Consider the following 27,540-nt stretch of genomic DNA (forward strand, 5'->3'; position numbering starts at 1 on the left):
ACTAGCTGTAGCGCAAGAGTGGTGATATCACAGTGGTCTAGGATTCTTGGCTTGGCATGGCATAGAGACGTCTTACTGTAGCTGTACAGCACATGAGTGTAATTTGTGAAGTCAAAACGGCTAGGAACTCAAAAATTGGATGGTGACAGACTGCAAAACCTGGTGGTGATTCAACCTGGTGATACTCTGAACAAAAAGAGCTCTCTCAACCATGCTTATAGCTGTTTCCATCGCTTCACATTATTTTAACCACTTAATGTCCCAAGGGGAGTGGTGGAGGCTTCCTCGCTTGGGACTTTTTAAACTAGGCTATACGAAATGCTACAAACTGTACCATATTGAACAATCCTGTATGGAAGGGAGATGGCCCGGATGATCCAATAGGTCTTTTTCATTTGTAACTTCTGTAATTCACAGGTGGCCCATTGATGGCAATGAGTACACTGTGCTCCTATTAGGTGGTGGTGAATGTTTGGGCTGAAAGTTATGAGTAAGAAGTAAGATTGTTCCACTTAATATTCTTAATAGATGCCAGAGCTCGTAGCGATGAGTTAAATTACATGCAGAAAAGCACACATACTGTGTACAGCATGTGTTGTAATGCAACAGTTCACAGAACTGGTTCTGCAGTAGCGTTCTGTGAAACAGGAATCTCAAGAGGTAGTTGTGACTTGCATTGGCCAACACCCAAGAAGGGATCACCAGTAATGTTGGTTTAAACTCTTGGCAAGTATCTCACTGGTATACTAATATCCAATTAATAGTTACAACAACAACCATTAAGATTGCACTACTAGAGTGCATGAAAAAGAGAGAGAGTACAATTATCTTCCCCATGGATGGCATGAGTGCAGTTTTAATTATCTTGCTATTGGCACTACTGTGGTTATTTTATCATTGGAATCCATTTGGCGAGGGAGGGAAATTGGACGTGCAATCCACTTTACATTTAATTGTTTGCATAAATACATGGGGGGTGATTGTATTAATATGTGTAGCTGATTCAAATTAGGAGGGGCCATTCTGGGTGCCCCAGGATTGCCGGTACACAACAGCTTTCTGGCCATGCCCTCTTCATGAAGGGTTATAGGAGATGGCTATGCCAGCTCTACACCACCTGGTGACCCTCTGTTCTGCTGGTTTTTCAGCTACTTGCATTGTCATGAGCCAAAGATCTGTCCCTAGGAATCCATATGTATTTCCTTTGGTGCTGTGTTTTAATTGTCTGCAGTCCCCCATTTGATGTAGACTATATGTACATTTTACTTGATCATTTCCAGGGGCTTTGAGCGCACATAGTTTCTAAGGGAGATTTTCTGCTTCCAATTTCTCCCTGTAGAAGAGATTTAATTCCAGTGCATTCTTATTTTATTCTTCCAAGTCATGAGCATAATGAGATCGGACAGTAATGGTTGCTGCATTTCACATTTTTGTGCTGTGTCCCCAGTGGTCTAAGCATCTGTAGGTTTGAAGGCACTTACAGTCATAGTCTTTGAATTCAGAATAAATCAGATGAGAACAGAGCTAAACAGGACAGAACATTTAATAAGATATATAGCGCCCAACTAAACATGCATTTAATACGTAGCGCTGACAGAGCAAATAAATGTAAAGCCTCATGGATCTGGCTTTTTCAGACTTTAAGTCTGACTAATAGTAATGTGACCTGAATGAAGAAAGGAAGTTTGTAAAGGGAGGTTTAAACCAAATGACTTTTTTGTACAGATGATGAACCATAATCCATACTAGACACTTTTGGAAAGCTTCCCCCGCCTCCTCCCCTCCCCCAGACAATGTCCTGTCTGTCAGCTAACACTGCGTTTCATCCCTTGTGCTCATTTTGCAACAGTATTATGGAGTGCTTGTCCTAGCAGCTATTAAAAAAATGCTTTTTAAAGATTTGTGATAGTCTCTTTGCTTGTTGTTAAAGTCAACTAATGGTTATGCAAATTTTGTTCTGTACTTGATGTCACCTCAGTTATTTCAAATTCCCAATAAATACAAACAATTAAAAAAAAATCCTAGCATGATTCTATTTCTGCTCCTCTTGAAGCTCTCCTTTGCATCCTGTCCCTGTCTCATACCTCATCACATTCAATCTCCTTGTCCTCTCTTACAAGACAGTTAATGAAGGGTTTCCAAACTGCCCACAACTGGTGGTAGTATGACTGATGGTTAACAGGGAATGCCCCAAAAGAGTACACTGCACGTCGGCCATATGGTGCCTTTCAAGCACCAGGATAGCTGGTAGTCAACAGACCAAAGATTTCTGCTTTACTGATAGAGCCTGATTTGTATGCATGCTGTCTAAGGACAATAGGGTTAAATAATATTTAGCACTTTACTTAGGTCTCTACCTCTTCAAAGTGTGTTATAAACATTAACTAATCCTCTCAATCCCACTCTTAGGTAGGTAACTTTACCTAAACCTGGTATAGGTAGGTAGCAGCTTATACCTTACAGATATTTTGAGTTAGAGAGAACATGCACACGTGAAATAAACCGAGAGGAAAAACTTCCCTTTAGTATCCTCGGATATGTCTTGTAATCTCCCCACCCCTTGTCCACTCCACAGTCATATCTTGCTTTGATGACTTTAATCACTGTCGGTCTGGCTTTCACTCCTTATCCTGTCTATCTAAAATGCTTCTGCCAAAATCTTCTTCCTCTTGTCCTTGCTTCAACTAAATTTCTGCTCCTCTTGAAGCTCTCCTTTGCATCCTGTCCCTGTCTCATACCTCATCACATTCAATCTCCTTGTCCTCTCTTACAAGACAGTTAATGAAGGGTTTCCAAACTGCCCACAACTGGTGGTAGTATGACTGATGGTTAACAGGGAATGCCCCAAAAGAGTACACTGCACGTCGGCCATATGATGGAGGAGAGAGATACAAGGACCCTGGACAAATAATAGGACTCTTTTTAAAATAAAAGGCCAAATTCTGCTCTCACTGACACTGGTGTAAATCTGGAATAATTCCATTTTACTCAGTGCAGTTACATTGGCTAAAATCAGGAGTGACGAGTGAGGGGAGAATTTGGCCCTTGATAATAATTCGTTTAGCTGTGACAGTTGAGGATGGGAGAACTTGAAATTTGTGAGTTCAGAAGTGTGGCTCTGATGCTTTTGAGTTTGTGTTTCCCTTAGAAGAGACTGTTTTTTAAAACGAATGTGTGTATGTGGGGAGAGAAATATAGCGAAAAAAGTGTGAGAATGGAGCAGGGAGTGGGTAGAGTGAAACTCAAACACAGAGTCTGAAAAATGGAGCAGGGAGCGGAAGAAAGGTGCATCAGTGGGCTTGATTCTTCTCTCACTTACACTAGTTTTGTACTGGTGTTACTCCATTGATTTTGGTGAGATGACTCTCGATTTACACCAGAGTAAATGAGAGGAGATACAGGCTTTGTGCGTGTGGATAGTTGTACATATATGAACATACGCACACACCCTCTTTAAAGGGGGAATGCAAGCTTTATTTTAGAGCATGGTGCCTCTATCTCCCTTTTAGCTTGAACAACATTAACTTGTAAAAACCGAATCACCCTCGAAGGTGCAGGAATGAATGAGTTTAAATTACATAAATAAAATTTCATGAACTGCTGTTTCTGCAAATCCTGTGTACCCAAAAAATAGCCGTTTGTGAGCTTCACAGACCTCAAACTCCATGAGCTTTTCCTTTCCCTAGTGAGGATGGCAGGAATTAAAGCAGTTCCTAAGTAGCTGTGAATTCTTGCATGTTTCTGTTGATATTTATCTTTCCCTGTTAGAAACACACACCATATCTTTCTGACTTCTGACAATTGTTTGTTACAACTTAAGAAAAGTCCCTTTTAAATTTGATATTCCTGATAAAGTAGCACAGCTGACTGAGTGGCAAAAAATGAGACTTCCCAATGCAGATCCTAAACTTCAGCCAAGAAGTACTCAGCACAATGGTGCAAGAGGTGCTAAAATGCTAGCTCCTAGGCTGCGCTTTTTTTTTTTTTTTTTAATGGGATTATCTCCCCACGTGTACACACTGCAAGTTAAGGAAGTTTGACAGTGGGTTAGATCCGACTGCTCCTGCCTGTGCTAGTTGCCAGTGTGTCTAAGGGACTATAATGGTTGCTGAGACCCAGGGTTGTGCTGATCATGAAGGCAAACCTGGTCCTAAGAGATTTGATGATGAATGGTTATGACTCACCCATGGAATCAAACTTGTTTTTAAAACTCCCTTCATTACACATAAAGTTTGTCATACCCAGACCTTCTTGAGATGCATTTTAAAGAAAAGAATCTCAGTATATAAAACATCAACTTGGAAACATCTATTGTGGTGTCTGCTAATGACCTCCCATCACACTTTTTTTTTCTTTTAATGCTTCCAAAAAAGAACAGCTGTTCCATCCAGGGTCCCTTGTGCCAGTGAAGCTCTTGTTGTTCTCATCCTCCTCTCCTCTGGCATTCTTCACAAAGAACGCTATTTCCAGGTCTTTTAAAATATTCATATTGGATAAAAATTGTTCTTTTTAGTTTTTAGCAGACCTTTCAAACCAATGACACTTCATTAATACTTGAGATGAGCAATGATCCTGAAGTGGAACCTCAGATTCAAGCACCCTTGAACTTTTGGCAACATTTGGATGTAGATCCAGACAACGTGTCAGGTCCCCAGCTCAGCTAGCTTTCAAATAAAATAAATCAACCAAAGCCTTAAGCTAATTACAAATTCTAAAAGGCATGGATTATATTTTCACTGCCCTCTGTTCTTCCTGATAGAAGTGCTGAAATAGCATGACAATGCTCTCTGTACAGTTAGGGGTCTAGGAGGGTTTTCCCCTCACTATTAGTATTTGTACTACAGTAGTACATAGAAGCCCCACTGAGATCAGTGCAAGACTCTCTGTACAAACACATAGTAAGAAACAGTCCATGCCCCAAAGGACTTTCAGTCGTAATAGATAAAACAGGCGGCCTGCGGAGAGACAGCCACAGGTAGGTAAAATGACTTTCCCAAAGTAACACAGCAGGTTAGTGGCAGAGCCAGCAATATAATCTGGGTCTGCTGAGTCTCATGTAATCTATTCACAGGACCAAACTGCCTCACCTGGGCCAAATTCTGGCTCTGTTCCATAAGTGCAACCCCGCATATAAGGCATCTGATATTAATCTCTGATCCTTTAACCACTTACGAATGGATTTAATGTCACATACACTAATAGTGCCATTAATTTCAACGGGGCTACTTGTGTAAATGCACTTAAGCAGGTATTTAAGTGTTTGAAGGATCAGAACCTTAGAGGCTACTTCTGAAAATTTGAGCCCAAGTGACCTTCCCATAGTCACACAGCAAGCCAGTGACAGAGTGAGAAACAGAGCCCCTCTTCCCTGAATCCCAGTGCCTTGCTCTCAATGGAAGACGAGATCACCTGCTCATTCACATTGAATCATAGCTACCATGGTGACTGGATTTACCTTTTTGTACAGGATGATTAAGTAAGTTCTTTCGTACAGGATGTTGACCAAGAAAAGTGTCTTCTAATTTAAGATTTATTTTTTTCCAGATCAGGCAAAGCACCTATGTTAGTGATATTTCTCAAGATTAATCAACTGAGAGAAGATTGCAAAGGAAAAAAAGAGAATAACCCCAAATTGCCCCCAATATCAGAATGACCTGCTGATTCACTGTATTGTGTTATTCACATCCAATCCATACTCAGGTATACAGGACCCTGGGTAGGCCAGAGTAAGGAGATAAATACTTTTATTGACTTGCGAGTAGAAGTAACTTACATTATATTAATCTTTTCTTTAAATCAAATTTAAAGAGTTTCTGGTTTGAGATCACTGCTTTCAGGGTCTCTCCTATGTGATGGAATTGGAACAAGTCTGACATTTAAAAGCAGGTATTGGAAAAGACATTCTGATTCTTGCACAACGGAGATATCGGGGCAGATATTGCAACTATGAGATGCACGCAAGCAATAGTAGGTTCTGCATTCAAAGGAGCAAATCCTACCCTTCATCTGGAACACTAGATCCTCTTGCATCAAAGTCAGTGCACTTCCAGTGCATAAATTGGGGGAGCAGAATTTGGGGAGACTGTACCTTGGTGGGGTGCCTCTGTATGTGGAACCTACTCACCAGTGGCTCCTTGCATGGCTGTATGTAAGGGCAGGTAGGGAGGACAGAGTGACCCACCTTTTTGTAGATGCTATGGTCTTACCCTGCCTTACCCTATTGTGGGGACATGTGGCGGTAGAACCTGGAACAGTAGCTATGGAAGGGCCTAGATAAAACTCCACCCCATCTTTCCCCCGAGGATTTCCCCAGTTCCTTGTCAGTGCCCAGGGTCTTGTGAGGGGCGATTTGCTCAGGGCTTGTCTGCACAGGGAAGTTATTCTGGAATAAGGTAGAGTGTGAATTTAAAATGCTTATAGCTAGTCTGGAAAAACAGTGCCTTTTTCTGGTTTAATTTAATCGACTGTGATTAAGCTAAACTAAAGGAAGACACACTCTTATTTCCAGAGCAAGTGTGTCCACATGGGGAGCTATTCTGGAATAGTTGTTGTAGAATACCTTATTCTGTAATAGAGAGACAAGGTGGGTGAGGGAGTATCTTTTATTGGACCAACTTCTGTTGATGAAAGAGACATGTTTTTGAGCTACACAGAGCTCTTCTTCAGGTCTGTGTAGCTCAATAGTGGGTCTCTTTCACCAACAAAAGTTGGTCCAATATAAGATATTACTTCATCTACCTTTTCACTCTACTATCCTGGGACCAACATGGCTACAACAACACTGCAAACAACAATGAAAATTATTCCATAATAGCTATTCTGGTCAATTTACCCCTGAAGACAAGCCCTTAGTAAATAGTACCATGTACTGAAAACTGTAAACTGGAGTGGTAACTTTGGTAGAACTATTCGAGTTACTTTTTGAAAGATCTACTGTAATGCAAAGATCTAAGTCCACAGCTGTCCTTGGTGCATGATGTTGTAACATCCCCATTAAGCTTGTGTTTTTTTTTATTAAAAAAAAGCAGAAAATAGTTTGCTGTGAGTCCCTTGTTATGTTTACAGCCGTTAAGATGTTAGGTATTTCTTCCCTTTTCCTCCTCCTCCCCCATATATCCGCCCTAGTAAACAAAAAGTGATGACTGCTGAGAATCGTCTCTCTGCCTTCCAGGAAGAGAACTCCTTCCTCTAGCAATTTAATACTGCCTAAACGACAAAAGGTACAGTCAGATTAAACTAGATAAACCAAGGACCAAACATACAGGGCACTGCAAACAACCACAAAGAAAGAATCCAATGACCAAGTCATTAATATAAATATTTGAACGCATCCGTGAATTTGTTTAGTCTGTTCCCCATGGTTAAAAACTTTTTATCCACCGTATTTGTTTCAGGAATGGGTTTTTTTGGAACTGAAGAAAATTTCCTGTTGTAGTTGTAAGAGTATTACATATTGAAAAGCTGGTCAGTTTGGGTGGATTAGCCATCTGCATTGACAGGCTGTTCCAGTAATATTTACAGAAAGCAAGCAAGATTTATTTTAAATATGTCTGGATTCAGTCTGTCAGCACATCCAATACCCACCGTGTGTTGCAGTCTGCTGGCGCAAGTGTCGATGTCCCACTGGAGCTCTGAAATGTTGCTGCAGCCAATGGCCTTGGGTCACCTTGTGCTTACATGATGTGGCTAGTTCCTCTACTGTGTAAATTTTAGTAGGAGGTGAGCCATGCAGTGAATGTGCTGCTAGAATTTATTTTCTGAGCTGCTTATTCACTTCTGAAGGTGTAGGGTCATCACAATTTTAGGGAGGTGGAGTGTAATTGCTCTCCTTTCTGAGTCAGTACTGAACCAGCATCATTTCCTATATCACCTTGGTTTTCCTTGAGGGTCTGCCATCGCTGCTAACTAGACTCAAACCAGTTTAACTTGTGATGCTAACGAAATCACAGCCTGATGTGGTATGGCCGCAGGCTGATAGACTGATTGAGTCACCACGATGTCAGAACCTGTCAAACAATACACAATTTGAAATAATTTCAAAAGTGTCTCACTGCTTTTTAAAAAAATAATCCAGATCCATTTTATAGCAGCAACAAGGTAAAGCAGGATGTGAATTGCTAGGTAGTGTGACTGTGAGGGATCAGTGTACACCCAGAGTCTAATATTGAAGCACTGATCCCTAAGTTTGGGTACTCAATTCTGCCACTGGATATTTTGGTGCTCAGCTGCCCATTTTAGTTGCATGTTTGAGTTTCCAGATTTGGAACAAAGCACCCAAATTTAGATACTGAAAACTGGACTCCCCATTTGGACATAATGCTATATTGTGTTAAAAAAATATTTAAAAACATTTCCCTCTTTCTATTTTTCTTTTCTATACACTGTATTTTAATTGGAGGGAGAGTAAATGGGCTAATACAATTTGTACTGAGCTGGTATGGTGTCAGTCGCGTACCTTGGAATCTTTGTTAGCTAAATGGGTGTAATTTAAAAAAAGACTGTAGTGAAAAAGTTTTTTTTTTTGTTGTTTTTTGTTTTTTTATTTATAATCATACGTAAAGGGGCCAATTGTCTGACAGACTTGAAGTGACTAAAGGAAAGGGGTGTGTGTGTGTGTGTGTGTGTGTGTGTGTGTGTGTGTGTGTGTGTGTGTAATATATATTCCTCAGAAAATCCTCAGTGTATGGAGGTGTAGAGTGGTTTCCAGGAGTAACTTTGATCAAAGTGTAATTGACATAGTGTTAGAGATTTTTTTTAAAAATTATTGCTATATAACATTTATATAACATTAGCACCAAGAGCTCCATATCAGAAACTGGGCCCCATTGTGCTAGGTGCTGTACAAAAGACAGTTCTAAAGAATCAGTAACCATTTTTTATCCATTACTTAATTTACAGTTTAACTGTAACTTTCATTCTAGGAAGCATGAAAGAAAACATGCATTGTCAGCAAGATTAGGAATGTAAAGGGAAACCATCTGGGCAATTTAGGCCCAAATTTTAAATGTGTCACAAACAAATGTTATGAATCTTAACTTCAATAGATATGTTTCCATGACTTTTTAATTTCAATAGTGAAGGAATTTTCTTTGATTAAACTTTACTAGCATGGTACAGTGTGTTGGGCACTGGACTAGAAATCAGGAGACCTGTATTTTATTCCCAGCTCTGTCACTGCTTTTCTCTGCAACTCTGGGAAAGTCATTTCATTGTCACATGCCTCAGTTTCCCCATCTATAAAAGAGGGATACATATACTTACCATTCTTTCTAAAGTGCTTTGTTCTATAGATAAAAAGCATAACTTATGAGCTATACCATCTCTACTCTGATATTCCCTTCTCTCCCATATCTCATGCCCTCCCTTATGGCCTGATCCTAATCACATTAAAGTCAATGGCTGTTTGACAGGATTATGCTCTCACTTCTTAGGTAAGTAAATACTTTGTATTATCAACAATTCTGTTGTTATGAAAAAATTAGAAATTTAAAAGGAGAATGCATTTTGTAATTTTTACGGAGTAATCAGTGTTACTTACCATGTAAGCTTTCAGTGGACTATAATCAATATACCTGTGATATTTGTACTATGACTGAACAAGGACTTCTCAAACTTTATATTTGGTTTTGTCCTGTGTGCATTTTAATGGATTACCAGAATACCTCACCAAAATGCCAGACTATTTCTTCGTTGTTGTTGTTATTATTTTAGCATATTCCAGGGGATGTTTTTAATCCCATTAAACCATCACCAAAGGAGATTTTGCCTACCCAATAGGCATGAGAATAAAGGAAAGTTCTAATTCTGAAAATCAGCAGCTCACAATATCGCACTTAACCAAATCCTCTTCCAGTGATAATCATAGCAAGAGCCCTGGGCAGTTGTTAGGACCTGATACCCGCATGGGGCTTTACTACAGTTAGATGAGCAAGGTCTGCTGCTGGATCTGTTAGGTCCACAGAACCTCCAGTGTAATGAGAAGTTTATTCAGTAATGTGACTTAATCTACTTTTTAGTCCAGTGTCAATACTCATTTATGTTGAAAGCAATGAAACTAAAGCTGTGTAGTAAGCCAGGAAATGTTCCATTCCCCCCTACAAGGAGCCCCTGCTGGTTCAGGGTTTTGTGCAAGATATTCTGATTCACTTACATTTTAAACTGTTTTTGCTCCTTGTTAAAGGTCAGATCATGAAGTCAACAGGTCAGGAGAATTTCTTTTTAAAGTAACAAAGATGTATTTTTAACATCCTGTGATGCTCCTTTCCCCACCCACTCCTATCCACACATGCGCAACTCTTATATGGGCACCTGAGTTACTCTTCATTTTTACCACCATTTTATCAGAGGCCATTTTCTGACCTTTGCTGGCATGAAGCAGACCCTCTTTCAGAATTTTTAGTCTCTACCAAGACATGCCAGAGTGGAAATCTGAATACGTAGCCTGACCTAAAAGAGGCCTTGGGGGATCTAAGGGTTATTAAGGTCAGAGGCAAGTGTCACTAAATCCAGACTTCTGGGCTGCTATTTACACCTTTTTATTTGATGGAACATGGTGTGAAGACAGTGTTCATTGTTTGTCATAATATGCCTGGGGCTGCTGTCAAAAATCTCCAACTACTTCAGGCAGCAGGTTAGTAAAAATAAGATCCTGATTGGAAGCTCCCTGAAATTGGATGTGATGCTTTTAAACTGTTTTATATTTCAAATCTGGACATTTATATTCTTGTTTTATGTCAACAATAGCTTAAAACCAGACATTTTGATCTCAGCTAAGTTGATGTGTTTAGTCTGTTACTTGGTGGGTATTTTACTTCGCTATCGCCAAGGAAATTTTATGTAAAGCATGTACAGAATTAATGTTATAAGATACAAAATATTAATCCGCCGACACAAAAAAGGTTGAAATAAAACTATTTACAAGTGCTCCATTTCCATCCTGCCCCACACCACAGACAATAACCTCTCTCACAAAACTAAACGCCAACACAGGGGAAGGAAAAATATGTCGCCACCCACTAACGTTCTTTAATGTGAGATGTGTGTTTTGTTATAGATTCATAGATTCATAGATTCTAGGACTGGAAGGGACCTCAAGAGGTCATCGAGTCCAGTCCCCTGCCCGCATGGCAGGACCAAATACTGTCTAGACCATCCCTGATAGACATTTATCTAACCTACTCTTAAATATCTCCAGAGACGGAGATTCCACAACCTCCCTAGGCAATTTATTCCAGTGTTTAACCACCCTGACAGTTAGGAACTTTTTCCTAATGTTCAACCTAGACCTCCCTTGCTGCAGTTTAAACCCATTACTTCTTGTTCTATCCTTAGAGGCTAAGGTGAACAAGTTTTCTCCCTCCTCCTTATGACACCCTTTTAAATACCTGAAAACTGCTATCATGTCCCCTCTCAGTCTTCTCTTTTCCAAACTAAACAAACCCAATTCTTTCAGCCTTCCTTCATAAGTCATGTTCTCAAGACCTTTAATCATTCTTGTTGCTCTTCTCTGGACCCTTTCCAATTTCTCCACATCTTTTTTGAAATGCGGTGCCCAGAACTGGACACAGTACTCCAGCTGAGGCCTAACCAGAGCAGAGTAGAGCGGAAGAATGACTTCTCGTGTCTTGCTCACAACACACCTGTTAATACATCCCAGAATCATGTTTGCTTTTTTTGCAACAGCATCACACTGTTGACTCATATTTAGCTTGTGGTCCACTATAACCCCTAGATCCCTTTCTGCCGTACTCCTTCCTAGACAGTCTCTTCCCATTCTGTATGTGTAAAACTGATTTTTTCTTCCTAAGTGGAGCACTTTGCATTTGTCTTTGTTAAACTTCATCCTGTTTAACTCAGACCATTTCTCCAATTTGTCCAGATCATTTTGAATTATGACCCTGTCCTCCAAAGCAGTTGCAATCCCTCCCAGTTTGGTATCATCCGCAAACTTAATAAGCGTACTTTCTATGCCAATATCTAAGTCATTGATGAAGATATTGAACAGAGCCGGTCCCAAAACAGACCCCTGCGGTACCCCACTCGTTATGCCTTTCCAGCAGGATTGGGAACCATTAATAACAACTCTCTGAGTACGGTTATCCAGCCAGTTATGCACCCACCTTATAGTAGCCCCATCTAAATTGTATTTGCCTAGTTTATCGATAAGAATATCATGCGAGACCGTATCAAATGCCTTACTAAAGTCTAGGTATACCACATCCACAGCTTCACCCGTATCCACAAGGCTCGTTATCCTATCAAAGAAAGCTATCAGATTGGTTTGACATGATTTGTTCTTTACAAATCCATGCTGGCTGTTCCCTATCACCTTACCCCCTGCAGATGATTTCCTTAATTACTTGCTCCATTATCTTCCCTGGCACAGAAGTTAAACTAACTGGTCTGTAGTTTCCTGGGTTGTTTTTATTTCCCTTCTTATAGATGGGCACTATATTTGCCCTTTTCCAGTTTTCTGGAATCTCTTCCGTCTCCCATGATTTTCCAAAGATAATAGCTAGAGGCTCAGATACCTCCTCTATTAGCTCCTTGAGTATTCTAGGATGCGTTTCATCAGGCCCTGGTGACTTGCAGGCATCTAACTTTTCTAAGTGATTTTTAACTTGTTCTTTTTTTATTTTATCTGCTAAACCTACCCCCTTCCCATTAGCATTCACTATGTTAGGCATTCCTTCAGACTTCTCGGTGAAGACCGAAACAAAGAAGTCATTAAGCATCTCTGCCATTTCCAAGTTTCCTGTTACTGTTTCTCCCTCTTCACTAAGCAGTGGGCCTACCCTGTCTTTGGTCTTCCTCTTGCTTCTAATGTATTGATAAAAAGTCTTCTTGTTTCCCTTTATTCCCGTAGCTAGTTTGAGCTCATTTTGTGCCTTTGCCTTTCTAATCTTGCCCCTGCATTCCTGTGGTGTTTGCCTATATTCATCCTTTGTAATCTGTCCTAGTTTCCATTTTTTATATGACTCCTTTTTATTTTTTAGATCATGCAAGATCTCGTGGTTAAGCCAAGGTGGTCTTTTGCCACATTTTCTATCTTTCCTAACCAGCGGAATAGCTTGCTTTTGGGCCCTTAATAGTGTCCCTTTGAAAAACTGCCAACTCTCCTCAGTTGTTTTTCCCCTCAGTCTTGATTCCCATGGGACCTTACCTATCAGCTCTCTGAGCTTACCAAAATCTGCCTTCCTGAAATCCATTGTCTCTATTTTGCTGTTATCATTTAAAGGCTTTGATTTTATAATCAAAACACAGATAAACCCACAACTCATTAAAAAAAAAATCCTCCCCCTAATTTATTATTTGTCAGGTTTGAGTTGTATTAGTACTGCTAGTGCCAATATTGTTTTCTCTGTTATGCAGTTTTCTTACTTTCGAAGTACGGTAGGAGGGGAAGATCATGCTGAGATATTCTTGAGATTTCTGGGTAACTAGTTATTCTTGTTTAAATATAATCAAATGATCAAAATACTGAACAACAAACATGAAAAATACATCAAGGAATTAACAGATTTGTGGCTGCGTTTTAACATCTAGTTCAGGATGAACCCCTCCATGTCGTCTGAAGAACACAGTGTCACTATAGCCGATTGTATGAGTTATGAGGCACATAATTGCAGTACTTTGGAAATTTCACTCTGTCTTCACTTGTTGTTTTTGCACCAAACAACTTGATTCGGCCAGTATAAAAAAGTAGAGCCATTGTATAAAAGTTCTGATTTTGATTAGGCTCTTTTGCAAAGAAAACATGGACCCCTCAGTTAAAATCTGAAACCATCACAATTTTGAATTATCTGCAGTCTCACTAAGTGTGGTGCTCATTTGCTATTGAAAGGATTGTGTTTATCATTTTATTATTATAAGACAAACCTGATAGGCAGGATTGCCTGCTTAATACCAGTGCTTGTTCTCTGGAGGCTCCTGGAAGGATTCAGAAACCAGATGTGAAGTTGACAGCTATTAATGGGGAATATTTAAGCATGTGGAACTGTCCAAATGCCAGGTTAACTCCTTGTAGAGATGTACACATAGTTAATCTACAGTACATATCTTCTATATTTAATCATTGACGGAGATGAGAATGTTTTGGCACTCTGGGACCACTGATGTTTAATGAGCAACATAGGCTTTCCATCATCCAATCTTTTGGGGGCAGATTTTATTTAATTAATGTTTTCAGGTCTTCCTCTTGAAATGAATTATTCGTCAGAAAAACCCTAGTTTTTATTTCATTTCTAAAATGTGTCTTGTAGAAAATGGCCCAATCCTGCCAAGTAATAATACAAAGTTGCACCACGACTGGGGTCCACAGAAGTTGAGGATTCTCGGCACTTCTCTGGGTCAGGCCCATTAGCATATGTTTAGGATTGGTGGGGTAATACAGCTTAAAGCCTGAATATATGAGTTGCTGAGGACCCTCAAATCCTATTGACCATCCATAGGAGTTAAAAGCTCTCTGCACCCCAAAGGTTTGAGCCCTGAGTACCTTATTTTTCTGTCTTACTCTGAATATCCATCTCTCTGCCTAACTACATGCATATATGACACTCAGCATGTTTAGTATCTGTGCTCCTCCCAAAAGTAAAAAAGTAATATCAAATCTCTCTCAGGATCTCCCTCTTCCTTACCTGTGGCAGTAAGCTTGAATAGATTGAATGTGAGTGTGTTTAATATTGTTAAGTTAATCTTAAAGCCATTAATTCCTCACTGCAAAAGTTTATAGAAATAGTAGCTCCCAGTTTTTGGTGTTACAAGATCATCACGATTATATACTTGCAGCCAATGATTTTCCTGTGATGAATAATATCAATATCTAGTGTTCTTAGTGCATATGATTATTGGGCTGGCTTCTAGTCTTCCACCTTAGCTTGCTTCCTCATTTTTGTTGCTCCTGCTCTACACCCGTACTACAAGCACTACGTTTAAGAGTGACATCAGTGTGTCTGAGGGAAGTAAAGCCTATCGCTGTAGACCTGAAGCAGAAGCCTGAAATGTGCAACAAGAAACGGTCATTGATACCGTGCTGTGTCTCACAGTATTAATGATTTGGGGGGGGAGAACAGAAGGTGAATCCACAAATTGAATTATAACCTTAGCTCTGTTAGAAAAGATAAATAAAGCAGCTCTGCTGTACTAATCCATAAGAGAAGCTGATATTTCCCGCCTAAATTCTGACATATCCAACTAAGCCAGGGGTTCTTAAACTGGGAGTCGAGACCCCTCAGGGAGTCACGAGGTTATTACATGAGAGGGTCGCGAGATGTCAGCTTCCACCTCAAACTCCACTTTGCCTCCAGCATTTATAATGGTGTTAAATATATAAAAAAGTGTTTTTAATTTATAAGGGGGGGAGGGCTGCACTCAGAGGCTTGCTATGAAAGGGGTCACCAGTATAAAAGTTTGAGAACCACTGAACTAAGCTGTAGCTAGCAATTTAAAACTCCCCTTACAGATTGATGATACCACTGCAATCAAATTTTGTTTCCTTTTAACTCAGACGACAGGCCTAAAGATAGGCATGTACAATTGTAGCCTCAAAATCATCACAGAAAAAAAAAAAAAGGCAGAGAGAAGAGATGAGATGACAGGGAACTAGAGTGGGGGGGAGGGGGAGGGAACCCTCTAGGACAATGATTCTCTTTTATCTATGTTTGTACAGTGCACAACAATCCCATTTGTGATTGAGGCCTTTGGCCACTTCCATTTAAGAATGTTTTATAATAAAAAAAACCGTTCTGGTGATAAAATACCATGTTTCGTTTTAAGAAAACTGTTTAACTATGGTAAAGAGTCTCATAACATGAATAACTTATGAATTTTTGTTAATTTTAAGTGTAGAATTTCAATCTTTGACCAGTATTGACCATATTTCCATATCTAGTCTTTGGAATTTAGGGAAGCAGTGGGCTGAACTCTTTCTCCGTTTGTATGCTTAATAACAAATGTGTGTGATAGGAATGGCAAACACTTTTCCCCTTGTTATTAATTGGCCTTTTTTGAAACCACAGCGTAGGTCCTTTTGTCCTTTCTCTCTAGGTATTACACAAGGGGAATGCACAAGCAGAACTATGACTTACAGAGTGGAAGTCCTTTTTGGGCCAGAGTGAGCTAGGCTTTATTGCAAAACAGTCCAGGTTAAAGGGAAGAATATGGGGCAGAAAGTCACATTGTGGACACCGTATGTATCTAGCAGGAGTGCAGAGCCAAGAGGAATTATGCTAGAGAGAGACTTGGAGACACACAGTTAGGGGACTCTTGAGCTAAATCTAGCTTTCTCCATTATATTCTTGATGTAATAGTTTATTTAGTAAACTCATTTAATTGAAACCTAAGAATCCCTGTTTCCTTGAGAATACTACAGAATGATTCATAGTCTGTTTAAAAAATAGGTGGCATTATTTAAGATACAACCATTAACTGAGAAGTTTGTGGGATAACCAACTATAAATGAGTTCACCCTTGTAGAAAGGACACAAACTTTTCATGTGCTTAGTACATTATTTTTTATTTACATATAAGTTGCATATATGTGGGTATAGGTTCCTGCATATAAGTTAATATCTGATGATATAATATGATATAATACTTGGATATATTTTGTTTCATGGGCTGCACAACGTAAGGGCATTTTGAAAAGGGCCATTCTACATTGGGATGGATCTTTGTAGGATAAGAGAAGATGTAAAACAATGTTAGGCTGTATTGATAAGGTTTCACTGTACCATATATACTCGATCATAAGCTGGTTTGTTTATAAGCTGACCCGCCTTCCTCCCCCTCCAAAGATGGATAAGTAAAAATGGAAATTCATAAGCCGACCCTATAATTCAGGGGTCAGCAAATTTTGGCTCCTGGGCCATCAGGATAAGCTGCTGGTGGGCCGAGATGGTTTGTTTACCTCGAGCGTCCGCAGGCACGGAGGTAAACCTAAGTAAACAAAGTGTGCCGACGTGCCAGCTGCTTACCCTGACGGGCCGGGACAGCAACTGGTGGGGAAATTTTTTGGGGGGGGAGAAGCTGGAAGTCAGGGCAGTAACCCCTGTGACCACCCACCACATGACCCCACCCCTAGCCCGGGACACCCACACTCTCCCCATCCCATCCCTTCCCATTTTATCTGGGGAGGGCCAGGGGAGGATGTCTTTGAGAGACTATAGAAAAGATTCAGAGAACCCTATCTACAGTGATGAAGGGACTCCGACTATGTCTTCTGAGAAAAGATTAGAGGGCTTAATCTTAAAGAAATAACATTTAAGAGGGATCAGAACCTATGTAATATTTATAGAGTAGTAACGCAACAGAATCAAAACACTAAATTCATTGTATACTTGTAGTAAAGCAAGGATCACTGATTGGCAATAAAGAACACATGTAAGATGGAAATTAGAAAATATTTCTGACAACTGGATGGGGGAGCAGTTTGTCTAAAGTAGAATTGTAATATATAGTTATCGCAATCTTGATAGAGATGCTGAAACTGAGGACAACTAGATTTATGGGATAAAGTATAGAATAAAGTCACTCATCTAGACTGCTGATTTAAGAGGTCCCTTCCAACTGTCAGTCAACAATAGTTGAGCAGTTGTCCTTAAAAGTCCTCTTGTTTACATCCATTTATCAATACTCCTATAATGTAGATGAGAAATAATAGTTGGGACAGTTTTGCACTTAATTGATATGAAACATGGGCTTTTTCCATACAAAATGGAAAAATCCTGACAAGCTAAATGATAAAGGAGACCTAGGTCACAATTTTAAAACTTAGGTGTCTGCATTTTTGGTTGCTCAATCCATATTTAGACCCCCCCCTTAAATAAAAGTGCTGAGCATCAAGAAAGCTTATTGAAGTGCTCAGTAGTTTTGAAAATCAGGCCGCTTCTGTTTAAGTGCCTAAATGTGGTTTTATGTGTGAGCCTAACATTTAGACAACTAGTGTGGAAATTTTGGCCATGGAGGTTTAAGTTTTGCCAGCGAAGAATGCTTCTCTACAAAGACTTATGGAAGCTAACTTATAGACAGCAGCTTCCTACTTATAGCCCACGACTGTAGTGGCCCCAAGGAATACTGTCAACCTGACACAATCCTCTATAAAAGAATGACAAGGAGGTAGGTTCAAGATGATGAACAAGATACTAAGGATGTATGTAGCATTTTTCATATACCAAGTGCATTAACTAAATAATCCTTTCAACAGTAGTTAAGCATTGTTATCCCTATTTTACAGATGGGATACAGAGAGGCTAAGAAGTTACAGTAGCTGTCCAAGGCCACCCAGCGCATCAGTGGCCAAGCTGGGTTTAGATGAGTTCATGTGTTCCCATGCCACACTCGGTCCACCAGACCATGCTGCTTCTGGAGGACTGGAAAGTTTAGCAGTTTAACCTGATCTCTATGTAGCTTTTGGGTATATTGTGCCATGCTCATTGGTGGTATGAAAGTGATATAAAGGGTTATATTAGGGAGCTAGATGCTCTAAGGACATAAGTTCCTTGAGGATGTGATTTACATGCACTTGTGACACATTGCTAATGCCAGTGCTTTAAGTCTCTCTGATCACTGGAGGTGTAGCAAATACAAATAGTTGCTGCAGTGGTTGCTGCACCTTTTGTTGGGTTTCTCCACTTTCACAGCATTCAGATAATTGGATGGTTATTGCTTAGGACCTTGATTATGACCTGATTTCTCTTTGACAAGCAAATGCTATAGTGCTACCAGCAGAGCAAATAGAATCTGCCAACCCTTCAAATCTGCCCATTAGTTTGTTCTAGTACCAGGCAGCTGAATTGATTTTTCTGAATCATCAACATGTGCTTCAAGGCTACACTGTGTACACATCATTATTCAGGAAGAAAAACCAGTAGTCGTGTGTTGGTAATGCCAAACAGGATTATATGCAATACATAAACAGCTACTTTTTAAGACAAGGTAGGGAAGCACAGCCTGACTCTACCAGGACACCTGATCAAACTCAGGTTGAGAGAGCTCAGAAGAGAGGGCTGATGCTGCTTGATTTTTCATGTGTCCTTGCATCTGGCCCTCATCCTCTGTCAGTCAGTATAATAATGCCTGCATCTGTAATTTTCACTCCATGCATCTGAAGAAGTGGGTTTTACCCACGAAAGCTTATGCCCAAATAAATCTGTTAGTCTTTAAGGTGCCACCGGACTCCTTGTTACCTTTCCACAGGACTGGTTCACTAAGGACTAGTCCTGCAGGTAGGCTATGCTAATTGATGGGATAGACATTTGGCACTGCCCATCTTGATTTATATTAGGTCTTCCCTTAGCCTGATTTACACCCGTAACACCACAAATGCCTCTCAGAAACTACACCCTCCGTGGAGTCTAGCTGAAGAAGCACAGCTGTATACGTTAGTCACAGTTTAGATGCTGGTCGCTGGTTATGGCCCTTGGTGCAGTGTTCTCTTCCATTGGGCAACAATAAGTGTGTCTTGCGCTTACTTACTCTTATTTATTATTAGTTGCACCCTGACAACATGCTCAGTGCTGCTCTGCTGAAACAAACTATTGCCTGCACTGACATAACTGGGGTTGTTGTAGGTCAGAGGAGAGGTGGGTTGTTAGAGCTGAGCAGAGGAAACCTCTATGCTCCCTGTCTATTTTATATCAGGCTCAAGCAATTTTTCTTAGTCTCTCACTTTAGTCAGCATTCTAGTCACCCCACATGCTTTTATTAAAGTCAGGAGTGGATTAGGGAAAGCAAACTTAACCCAAAAAGTGACATAGATTAGAAAGGACACAGGCCATTTAAATATGTGCTATAAACAAACACTATTCTCTGTCCATGTTACTGATAACACTTGAGATTATTTAAAAGTGAAAGAATTGTGACGATCCCATGTACTTGTCACTGTTTATGCTCTTTGTTTACTTTTTGCCAATGGAAATCCCTGAAATCAGCTTCACCTTCAGACCGTCCCTGCTGCAGTGTTTGGGTTTCAGACGTTACAATGGAAATATTTGTTTAAAAACTACCATTTTCACTGGAATATTCAAAATGTGGCAACGTTTTTATTGGCATTGAGTTTGTTGGTCAAAGTTCATTTGGTCAAAGTTGTTTTTTTACAAAATGTAGGACCAAATTTCAGCTGCTACTGCCGCCCTTTGAAACTCCTGGTTCTGGTGACTAGGCCAGGTCTACGCTTTAAACTTATACCGGTATAACAACGCCGCTCAGGGGTGTAAAAATTCCCATCCCCGAGCCACACAGTTATACCGCCCTACCCCTCAGTGTACACAGCACTAGGTCAACGGGAGGGCTTCTCCCGTTGACAGAGCTACCACCTCTCACGGAGGTGGATTAACTACCCTGATGGGAGAAGCTCTCCTGTTGGAGTAGAAGCGTCTCCACTGAAGCACTTCAGCTGCGCCACTGCAGCGTTTTAAGTGTAGAACTGTCCTTAGGATTTACTGTTACCAAAGACTAGACTGCTCCCCGCTCCCCTCTCCTCCCAGGCAGCGAGGGAGAGGGAGTAAGGAGCTTCTACCATCATCCTACATTGAGCTGTCTGTGTAAGGGCTGACCAGAACTGCAGCCCTGGTGCTTGTTGACGCACAGGGGACTGCTACTGCAATGCTCCCTCACTCCTGGGAACAACCAAGGGAGTATTCGCAGAAGGGCCCCATTATGATGGTTTAGTTTGACCTCCAGCAAAACACAGGCCAGAGCCATGGCTCCACATGCCCAGGCACAGGCGCTGACTTTTAGTCTTCCCCAGGGGTGCTCAAGCCCTGCTCCGCCTCATGGCCCTGCCCCTGCTCCACTCCCTCCCCCGAGTCCCCACCCTCGCTCCACCTCTTCCCGCCCACTCCACTCTCTCCACCGAATCCCCACCCTCACTCCACCTCTTCCCGCCCACTCCACTCTCTCCACCGAATCCCCACCCTCACTCCGCCTCTTCCCACCTCTGCTCTTCCCCCTCCCCGAGGCTCCCACCCACCCACCACTCGCTGTTCTCCGCCTCCCCCAAGCCATCGATCAGCCAATCGGTGGCAGCACCGAACAGCTGTGGTTGGTAGTGCTGAGCACCCGCTATTTTTTTCCCCATGGGTGCTCCAGCCAGCACGGCCAGGGAGGGGTGGGAGGCACATCTTCTAAAGCTTCCCTGGGATGGTGCAGATTTGCACTCCCCTTTCTATGGGCTGTAGCTAAAGGGCACAATCTAGCCCTAAGCTAGCACTTCAGTGAAGGGGAAGTCCTAACTCCTGGCTTCTGGAGCTTCTTTATAAAAGAGGCTGCAAGTATAAGAAGCTAGTTTTTGAAATTCCTGTGTTCTACTTCTGACGCTTATTTAACAGCGCTGATTCAACTATGCACATTTTTGTAAAAGGACAATTTGCATTATCTCTTTTTTTGTGGCCTTCACAATGGGCTGGTCTTCACTCAGGGAGATTGAGGCTGCTGCAATCGATTGCAGCAGGAGTTGATTTAACACAGGGGTTCTCAAACTGGGGGTTGGGACCCCTCGGGATCACGAGGCTATTACATGGGGGGTCGTGAGCTGTCAGCCTCCACCCCAAACCCCACTTTGCCTCCAGCATTTATAATGGTGTTAAATATATAAAAAAGCCTTTTTAATTTATAAAGGGGGTCGCGGTCAGAGGCTTGCTATGTGAAAGGAGTCACCAGTACAAAAGTTTGAGAACCACTGATTTAGCAGGTCTAGTGAAGACCCGCTAAATCGATAGCATAGCGCTCTCTGGTCAACGCCAGTACTCCAGCTCCCCAAGAAGAGTAAGGGAAGTCAAGCGGAGAGCGTTTCCGGTCAACGCAACGCAGTAAAGACACCAGGGTAAGTCGACCTAAGCTATGTCAACTCCAGCTACGTTATTCACATAGCTGGAGTAGCGTAACTTAGGTTGACTTACCCCAGTAATGAAGACCAGCCCAACGTTTCTATATCCTGTCGCAGCACAAAAGTATTGCTGTCCAGAACAACTGAGGGAGAGCACAAATCTGCAATTCACCTTGGTCACCAGTCCGTGTTCTAGTCACTTTGTGACTTGCCCATGATAATCAGGGATCCTACTTTCCTTTCCATCCCTCTTTTTCATCCATAAATCAAGGCGCTGAGTATTAGTCACAACAAGAGAGAAAATTAGTACTGGCATGTAGCTATTTCATGGCTCTCTCTTTGTTTGGAGAGCCAGACATGGTCATATGGAAAGAAAAGAAAGCTTAAACCATACAAATATGATTCCACTTAAGCAGTCGCCTCCATTCATGGCTAGAGAAACATATTTGCTTAGTTCTATTTTCTGTTATCTCAGCACTGTCATCTTAAGTGAAACAGGGATGTTTGAAAGTGAAGAGGTGCCACTGCAGATTTTATTGCAAGTTTGAGGTTTTTCTTCTTCTAGGGATAGTATGTTAATCTGAAGTGAGATTGCTGGAGTCTTGCTGATTTATGCCTGCCACAGTTATTTAGGGTACAGATTTGGTGTTCACACTTAAAGAGCTTTGGCTGTCTTTTAACTTCTACTGGTAGAATTAGAAGAAGATGTCTTTCACCTTAGAACACAGTGCCAGTCTGCCACATCTTAAACCTCGCCATCCATCTGTACGTTAGGAGAAATTGTTCTCTGAAACAAACCGGTTGGCTGGACCCTGTTAACTGTCTGTCTGTGTAACAGAATAAACATCAGTGATTTGGGATGGCCAGAGAACGTGTGGTATAGTTTAAGTAAAAGAAAGTTCTTTGGCACTGATTCAACAATTGGTTCCATGTTGGTGTGCCTATGTGCCTGTGCAGGGTCTCATTTTCTCCAGTGGGGCTTCATGCAAGTGTAAGGGTCTGCCCCTGCAGATCCATTTGCAGGACTGGGGCCTAGGTGTGTAATTAAATGAACCTTGGTCGCATGGTAAAAATACTCCAATTTCTAGTTTAGGGTTAGTCTGGTCTGTCTTGTTGCTAAGTGGTGTGCTCTCTGCTGTGAATCTCTTACATCATCAACTACCTGACATTGGTTTAAAATTTAAAGTCCCTAACAATATTGTGACCTATGCACTCCTGTGTTCACACCCTACACGCTACTGCAATAATGTTGGTATAAAATATGCCTTCTGAGGTATCATTTGAAAACTAATAGCACACTGATTATTAATATCATTGTCAAATGCATTGGTTAACATTATGTATGAAGTTATAAATGTCCCCTGTAGGATGTTACCAAACAGCCTACCCTAGGTAAAGGTGATAAACAGGTCTGTCCTAGACAAAGGATTGTGGGTTTACCTCAATTTACATTTTAGCAGTGAACAAAATAATCGAGCTAAACTGGCCAGTGTTATCCTGAGCCTGAACTCGAGAGAGGCAGGAGACTGAATCCCCAGGAGGTGTTCCTGACTTATAAGAAAGACAAAAACATCCCTTTGGGGATATAAGGAACAGAGAGAGACTCCTTCATTTTCCTTCACCTTAGCAATTTGATCTCTGTGATGGAAAGTTGGAAAGAATACTGGGGATTGGAGAAACCATCTTGAACAAAGATTGTATCTTGATAGATTGTTTAGTCTTTTAGATGCTTGTTTTCACTTTAATTTACTTGTAACAGTGTCTACCTTTATCTCTTTTACTTAGTATCACTTAACTATGTCCATTTGTTAACAAACTTGTTTTATTTTTTACTATAAACCAATTCAGGGCTGTGTTTGAAGGGGAGGGTGTGTTTATCCCAGTTAAGTTAATGAGCTGTAGTGTACTTACTCTTTAAAAGAGCAGTGAACTTAATATCTTCGGTGAATGTAGAGTGATAGGTGCTGTGCACTGCAGAGAAACATCTCTGAGAAGCTCAGGGGCTGGAGTACACAGGGCTGGATTTCCAATTAGGCACAGTAGGCACACATTCTAGGGGCACCTAAAAGTTAAAAGTGGGTTAAAAGTTAAAAAGTTATACATACAGCTCCCCTGCGGGTGGCTGGGCTCCTGGCACGGGTTGGTGGCTGCCCAGCCTGTAGGGCTGGAGCAGGGTGAGTGTCTGAGTCAGCCCGCCTGGAGGAACTGTGAGCCACGGGCAGGCGGGACGGCTGCTGAAGGTGCTGGGAATGTCCCAGCCCTTCCCAATCTCGGCCCCCCGCCGCCTCTGCCCTGTGCTGGGGAGGGAGAGGGAAGGGCATGGCCAGCACCCCATTCACTTGGACAGGCAGAGCCAGAGCATGGCTGCCATGCCAGGCTGTGGGAGGGACAGAAGACACCCAGGGACCACTCTCCATGGGGAGAGGTACAGTCCCCCCCCTTGTGCCTCACCTGGGGCAGGTGGGCTGAGCACCGGGCTGGGAGTGCCGTGCGTGGCAAAGGGTCTCATGGCTTCCCGGGGAGGTTGAGTTTATATTTCTTTTCATTTCATTTTTTACGGAAAACATGAAGGTCAACTGTAGGAAGGGGGGACACTGAAAATGCTGTGCCTAGGGGCACATAAGATGTAAATCCAGCCCTGAGTCCACTGATTGTTTCCTGCTAGGCCAGGTTGGGGTAGGGAGAGCCTGGTGGAGTGGACTGGTGAGGAAGACAGATGGGATAGCAGGGATCTGATGCATAGTCTACTCTCCAATAAAATTCACTCTAGCTGAGGCAGAGGGGTAACAGTGCCTTACAGCTTTGGGTATCCCCAGCAGCATGTTACAAATACCTTCTGTAGTAATAATAAATACTTACATAGCAGCCTCTGCTATTAAATCCTGAATCCTTGTAACATATCCACGATGTAGGAAGATAGTAATCAGAGATGGGCAAATAATTCAGAACAAACATTTTGTTTGTTTGATTGTGGAATGTTCAGTGGGCAACTGCAACATTTTGAAATTGGTTATTCCAAATTCTCCTCATATGTTTTATTTCCTGCACAAATAACTTGTGACTGGTTTGTTGTTGTGAGTAAAGTTGGTTGGGAATTTTTAACTGCAACGATTTTCTGACAAAAAATGCCTTTTCTACAAAACCAAAAATTTCCACAGGAAAACTTTCATTTTGGGGGGGAAAAAAAATCCATTGGGAATATTGACATGATGGCTCCCTGGCTTCTGCCTGGAATGCTCTTCTAAATTTCTGTTTGGCTGAAAACTAAATGAACAGAAGCTTTCCAGGAGAGCAGCCGAGGCTGAGTGCTCTGGGTTGCTGCCTCCCTGGTTCTCAGGCTGCCCCCTATTCTAGGGCCAGAGAGACAAGGATGCACTCAGTACGTGACTTTTTTTTTTTTTTTTTTTTTTTTTTTTTTTTTGCAGGAAAGAATTTCCATTTTCCAGCCATCTGTACTTGTGATACAGACCTTTCAGGACCCAAAAGGGGGGCCCTGGTTCTCCACTCACAGTTCCCCCTAACTAAAGAAGGCAATGTCTGTCTGGGTGGTGGGAAGCAAGGATTTAGAGGACTTCTCTGAGGACCTTTAGAGCATAAGATGGGATAGCTGCACCCAGTTTCCAGAGCACATAGGAAAAGGCCAGTCTGCTAGAAGGGGCTGCAGCAGTGAGGAAAGCTCTCCGCTCCCTGAGGGGAGTCCTTACAAACTTAGGTACTTTTTATTTTGCTGGTTTTGTTGTGAGCCTTATTTTGGAATAAGCAGCCCCCAAGATCTGAGGGCCTTCAGGGGACACATTTACTTTTTGCTGGCTCTTTAAAATACTTAGCCAGGCCACTGTCCCCGAGGAGAGTTTTTCTTCTACCCCTTCTCCTTCTGTTTGAGAGAAAGCTCTGAAACTGGCCTCTGCCACAGGTGGTAAGAGCCAAACTCTGAAATGTACACAAGGTGGTTAGATACTAAGGCATGTGGTATTGTTTCTGTTCCCCAATTGGATGACTTATGTCACAAGCCAGCATCAAATGAATTTATAATATTACAATCAAATATACAGCTCGCTGGAGATACATTTTTGGTGCATATTCAAGCTTCAAGACTTGCTTCTCCAGAGTATTTGTGTTAGGACAGCTTGACCACTTGACTGTTCACAGCAAGCAAACACTAACGGGTCATAAATATAGTCAAAAGGAAAACTGCTTGTCAATTCAAATAACTAGTCACCAAAAAAGTTATCCTTTGTCGATCAGCTCTCATGAGTATTTAAAAGATGAGTAAGCTGAGGCAGCTCTCTTCCCTAGAGGGAATTGATGTCAGAACCAGTGTCACGACAACTGGGATAAAACATGATTTAATATTACAGGAACCATTTTTAATTCTCCCTCTCTTAAAAACACCACTGCTGTAATTAACAGTAAGCGGAATTAAAATACGGTTCTGAAATGAACACACCAAGTTCTGTAACTTGTCTGCCTCCCATCTACACCTCTCCTACATGCCCAAAAATATCTCCATAAGTCATTTCTATTTCATGGGCCTCTGTTCCATGTATTACAGTTTCCCTGATGCATACTCCACCAGCATCATGTACTGTATGTATTATGCATTCCTCTATGTGTGCACGACATATTACGAAAGGCTTTGTGTCCCTAAGGGCTTCTGCAGCTATTTCTGTGATTGCATCCTAGAGGGCATTTATATGAAAGTCATCAGTTAACCTTAGCCATGAGGAAGATATAATAGTAACAGTAAGTAGGGCAAGCTCATTAGGCAATGATTAAAAGGCAGAATTCATTACAATGAACATGTTTGTGATGGCTGCAGTGGTGGGGTAGAAATGACGCTGGAGAAAAGTGTTAGGCGTTGTTCCCTTGAGCCCCCATGGTTTTGTGGTTAGTGTGTGACTCTGATTAAATATGGAATCATTAGGAGCACAGAACCCTTCTTTCTTCATGCAGTCCTAGGAGTTTTGAAAGCAACTGTGTATGTGTGGTCCCGGGTCTGTCATACAGGATCAATCACACACAGACAATAGGCTCTGAAAATAAGTATATTTAAAATTGAAAGATGTGTATTTTTATCTACTACAATGCCACATCTTTAGCTACCCTTGATTTATTCTTAAAAAAAAAAAAAGTCTGTTAACTAGTAATGGGCTGACATGGATTTGGTTGCTGTCAAGGTTAGGATTCAGGGTTTGGATTTTTATTTGTGAGAACAGGCTGGATCTGAATTTGGATTGAGCATCTAACCCCAAACAACAGCTATATCTATTGAACAGCTATCGTCACTCTCTCCTGGGCCCTCACTCACCATTGCTATATTCCGGGTGGGACTCTGACCTCCATCCTCTCCTGGGCTCTTATGATGATGGTGGCTGGCCACTGCCTACTGTCTCTTGGGCCTTGTCTAGACTGGGAGGAAAAGGTGCTTTTTACAATTGTTAGCCCAATGGAGTCACTTAACTCAACTGAGAACCCCACATAAACACCAGTGTAGACACAGTTTAAAATAGTTTAATTTTTTGATCTAAAGAGGTCAAACTGTGTGTGTGTTACTCTGAAGTGGGTTCAAGCTAGCTGGGTCTGGATCTGATGTTCCATTGTTGAATACACCCATATTCAGGGGCATTTATATCTGAAGTTCTGGCTCATCGATACTGTTAGCCCAGATTTGAAGTAGGTGCTGTCAAGGAAGAGGTTTAAAAGGAAAAAGGGGAGGA

The 27,540-nt window shown here is 41.5% G+C and overlaps 1 protein-coding gene across 2 annotated transcripts in view; it reads left to right on the forward strand.

Moving 5' to 3' along the window:
• The window catches only part of LNX1 (ligand of numb-protein X 1), a 94,326-nt gene that overhangs the window by 16,975 nt on the left and 49,811 nt on the right, over positions 1 to 27,540 (forward strand). The window lies entirely within an intron of this gene.

This window comes from Emys orbicularis, chromosome 5 (genome assembly GCF_028017835.1).
Source record: "Emys orbicularis isolate rEmyOrb1 chromosome 5, rEmyOrb1.hap1, whole genome shotgun sequence".
Classification (NCBI taxonomy): domain Eukaryota; kingdom Metazoa; phylum Chordata; order Testudines; family Emydidae; genus Emys; species Emys orbicularis.